We start from the raw sequence: 4,540 nt of genomic DNA on the forward strand, positions 1-4,540 counted from the left end.
CTGTCCTGATTTGTCCTCAGCTTCTCTGGTGACTCCAGGGGTCTTGTCATAGCAGCCTGGAGAGGGTGATGTCCTGGGGCCTGTGACACTTCCAGGGTCTCTCATTGCTCTCTGTGCTGCTTCTGTTCCTGCTGTTGCCCTGAGCACAGGAAACATAGCCCTGGGGTTGGGCAGTGGGTGTGTGATGCTTCTTTCTCCCAATAAAGGCTGGTGCTGACCCTCTTGTTGTCTATTTGAGGGGCTAAGATGAGGAAAGAGAGCTGGGGGTCTGAGCACGGCTATGGGGTTTTGGGACTTAGTTATTTAGGAAGGATGGGTGATCCATTCTTTCTGAGAACGCTGAAAATGGGTGCTGGTTGGGTGTAGCTAGGGAAGAGATGGGTGGAAGCTAACCCTAGGGTAACTTGCCATAGTTGTCTGTCTCAAACTCCAGGAGGGGACAGTCAGGCCTCTTTTTGGGTCTGCTGACCTTTCTTTTGTTGGAGAATGTGGGTTGGAGATAGAACTGGGGTGAGTGGCTAGTTTATTGTAGTTGCTTGGATGTCCCCACCTTGGCCCTCCTTCGCTGGGTGCCAGGCCTTGGCTCTAAGACGGGCAGTTTATCCCCCCTAGGTTGCTTTACTGTAGGGAGGGGATGTCTTTAGGTTCTTGGGACCAAGATAATTTTATTTATTTATTTTTTTCCCCCAAAGCCCCAGTAGATAGCTGTATGTCATAGTTGCACATCCTTCTAGTTGCTGTATGTGGGACGCGGCCTCAGCATGGCCGGAGAAGCGGTGCGTTGGTGTGCGCCCGGGATCTGAACCTGGGCCGCCAGCAGCGGAGCGCGCGCACTTAACCGCTAAGCCACGGGGTGGCCCCAGAATTCTAGTTTCTTAAATAGATCCTGGCAAAAAGAAAATAGGCCCTGAATAAGTATTTGTTGAATGAAAGAATGAATGTAATTCCCGAGTCTATCGATTAGGAAACTGTTGGGCTGCAAGTAGTAGAAAACCCAGCTAACAGTGGCTTAGCCAATAAAGACATTTAGTTTTCTCACATTGGAGTCTGGAGAGAGGCGGTAAGGCTGGTGCAGCAGCTCGACTACACGCTAATGACCAGGCTGGTTTCTTCTTTCTCTACCATCCTCAGTGTGATGGCTTTTGTTCTTGTGTTGGTCACCTCACAGGTGCAGGATGGTTGCTGCTGTTCAAGATGTCACAGCAGGAAGAAGGTGTGTGCAGAAGGCAGTGGCGAAAAGACCTTTACGTCAAAATTTCTGTTTAATGATGGAGGCCGTCTTCCCCAGAATTGCCCTCCACCGCCACCCCGGACTTCCCTTGTCATCTCATTGGACTGTTGCCGCAAGGGAAGCTGGGAAAGCAAATGTCTGCAGATGGGACTGGGAAAGCATGACTGTCTTAGATTAATCATGCTTCATCCCTGAGGCTGAGGGAGGGGCCCACGGGGATATAACAATCAAGGTTCTATTAGCAAGGAACAAGGAGAGAATGCTTTTTGGGTAGGTAGGTGATGAACTGTATGAGTCATACTGGGTCAAAGGACATATGCATTTAAAATTTGGACAGAAATTGCTAAGTAGGCAGTGCTTTTATAATAAGAAAAAAAAGTGAGCATCAGTGCTCACCTTGAATATTGCAAAGTGCTTTTGTAATTCCCAACTTTAATGGGAAAAGGTAGGTATAACTTAAAAATTTCCCATCACTGCTGTGTTTTTGTGCACCTTTCCCTCCTCTCTTTTCACACTGGCATCTGAAATTCTGGTTTCTACTGGGCTCAAAACATTAATCTCTTTGAGTAGAGTAGACATGTCAGTGTTGCCTGATCTGAAAAAGAGTGGCTGGTGTGAGCCTGGCAGTGGCCATCCTAGGGACACCCACGGCTCCAGGCTCATGTTACAGGGAACTGGGAAGGATGGGTGTCAGTGTGATAGGCTGCTGAACATTTTGGCAGATCCCCCTTCCATTGTTTTGCTTATTATTTTATTGTTTATTTAAAAAATCAAGATAATACACACATAGTTTAAAAATCAGTACGGAAGAGCTTTCAATGAAAAAAATCAGTCTGGGAATCTTAAAATACTGTAGGATGATTTTCTGCCAAGATAGAGGGCAGGACTGGAGAGGGAGGTGTGAGCCCCGGGTGCAGCTCAGGCTCATGGCACCGGGAGAGGGATCCCTTCCAGATCTTTCCTTCTCATCTGGGCCAGCCCACCCTGTCCACATGGGAGCTGCTGACCTTTCAGCCCTGAGATTCTCTCTTCTCAGCAGAGCAGGTCCCGGTGGGAGGAGCTTGGCCCTGGATATTTCTGACCCATTCATACTTATGCTCTCATACTTTCTCATTCATACTACGGTCACTCTGCTATCCCGTTCTTACCTACTGACCATCAGATGGCAGCTCTTGAATTGTTTTCTTCCAACAATGACTTGGCCCTAGCTCTAGTCTGGACTAGGACGCCAGTGCACTCAGGACAGGGAAATAAAATGGAGTTTGGGGGCAGAGCCAGACACTGAAGATGGGGTGAGGGTGTTCAGTGAGGGCTCAAGACCTATTTGGAATGGCGGGAGCTCAGATGCTCCTCCCCTCGGACCCTGGGCTCAGCTTTGCTTCCGAGAGAGATGTGGGAGCCCCAATGGGCCAGGAGGTTTCAGTGGAATTTTTTGCTGGGTGAGTTTCTTCTCAGAGCCACCAGAGGGCAGCAGAGGTCTAAGTAATAGACCATTTCCAGGCAACAGAAACAAAACGATATTCTAGAAGCCTAGTTAAGGGAAAAGTACACTATCTATTGTCTGAGTTCCTCCCGGCTTTTTCAAGCCAGTTTGAGAAAAAGTTACATAGCTGGGTCTCTACTGCAGATCCCTACTGAATTGCACTTAATTTAAGACCTAACATTATGCCCTCCCTTTTCACATGATGTGGAATGCTTCCACAATTTGGGTAACATTTATCTTGGGGACATTATCTGTCCCCAAGATCCATGTTGTATCAATTTTCTTGTACAAAGCCACAGGGAAAATTCTTTGTGGATCTCAAGGTCAGGAAAAAGTTTCCCTCTCCTGGTGAGCTATTATAAGGACGGGCAGCGAAATAACTTATTGGGCAACACCAGAGCTGGTTTCATTTTTTGCCTTGGCTACCAGGTAGCCAAGAGCTACCTGGGTTTTGGAGTGAGACCTGGGTTTGAATCTAGACTCTTCTGCTGCTTGTTAACTCTGTGCAAAATGAATGAGGATAATAACATTATCACATTACCCACCTCACAGGCTTGTTAGGAAGAGTCAATATATAAAGAAGGCACTTAGCACAGAAGCTGACACAAAATGCACACTCAACAAATGTCAGCTATTGTTATTCAGTTTCTCTGACAAAATTAATCTCTTCTTGCTACCCTCTTTTATTACTTGTCTTTTTACTCTTGGTTTAGTGATTTTCAGTTTCATGTAATATGTTTTTTGGTATTAAGTTCCTCAAATCCTGTGTGGAGGAGGGTGGGGTATACATAAATGAGAGGTTAATTCCAGTATAATTCTTGGGCAGAAAGAAACATCTAGAGCAGCACTCTCCAATAGAAATAGAACGTGAGGCACATGATGTAATTTCAAATTTTCTAGTAGCCACATTAAAAAAGTAACAAGCTTGGTGGTTCCTCAAAAAGTTAAACATAGAGTTAGCATATAACCCAGCAATTCCGCTCTCAGGTATATACCTCAAGGAATCGAAAACAAGTGTTCAAACAAAAACCTGTACATGAATGTTCACAGAAACACTATTTGCAATAGCCAAAAGGTGGAAGCAACCCAAATATCCATCAATAGATAAATGGATAAACAGTGTTAAAAGGATTTGTGGCGCTGCCAAGACCGTTGGGCAAAATCCCCTCTGCCCAGAGATATCTCCATTCTGACTGTCCTCAGGTTCTTTGTGCCCTGACAGTGTCATACAGGTAGCCAAGTATGACGTGAGCCTAGGGGAAGGGCCCCCTTGGGGGTCAGTGAGATGTGTTGCAGAGAAGCCAGGCTCCTGCCCTTCCAGCTCCATGAGCTGCTGTTACTCTGCAAGCCCTCGCTGTGTGAGTGACCGGCACTGCCCTGCTGTCCAGAAGTGCTGCCTCTTCAATCGCCAGCTTCGGTGCCGGGTCTTCTTGGAAGGTAGCAGCCAGGAGAGGCAGAGGACTGTTGTGAGGAGGGGACAGAGGGTTTTAAGGATGCAGAGCGCCCCATGTATCAGTTAAAATGAAATTTGCCTGCATATGTCAGGGAACCCTCCCCAAAGAGTGGCTGAAAAGAAGTTTATTTCTTCTGTAAAAGAAGTCTGGTGGTAATTAGACCAGGCTTGGTTGGGAGGCTTTGGAGTTTCAGAGACCCAGAATCCCTCTGTCTTGTTGCACCACCATCTCATCGTCTATGGTGGCTTCTTGAGCCCCATGCAAATCTGCAACTTCAGCCCCCAGGGAAGAGAAAGGACTGAGGAAGTCATGCCTCTTCCCTTGAAGGACATTTTCTGGAAGTTACACAGGATCCTTGCACTGCCTTGCCAT

This window comes from Ceratotherium simum, chromosome 21 (genome assembly GCF_057802395.1).
Source record: "Ceratotherium simum simum isolate JZ-2026a chromosome 21, ASM5780239v1, whole genome shotgun sequence".
Taxonomy (NCBI): domain Eukaryota; kingdom Metazoa; phylum Chordata; class Mammalia; order Perissodactyla; family Rhinocerotidae; genus Ceratotherium; species Ceratotherium simum.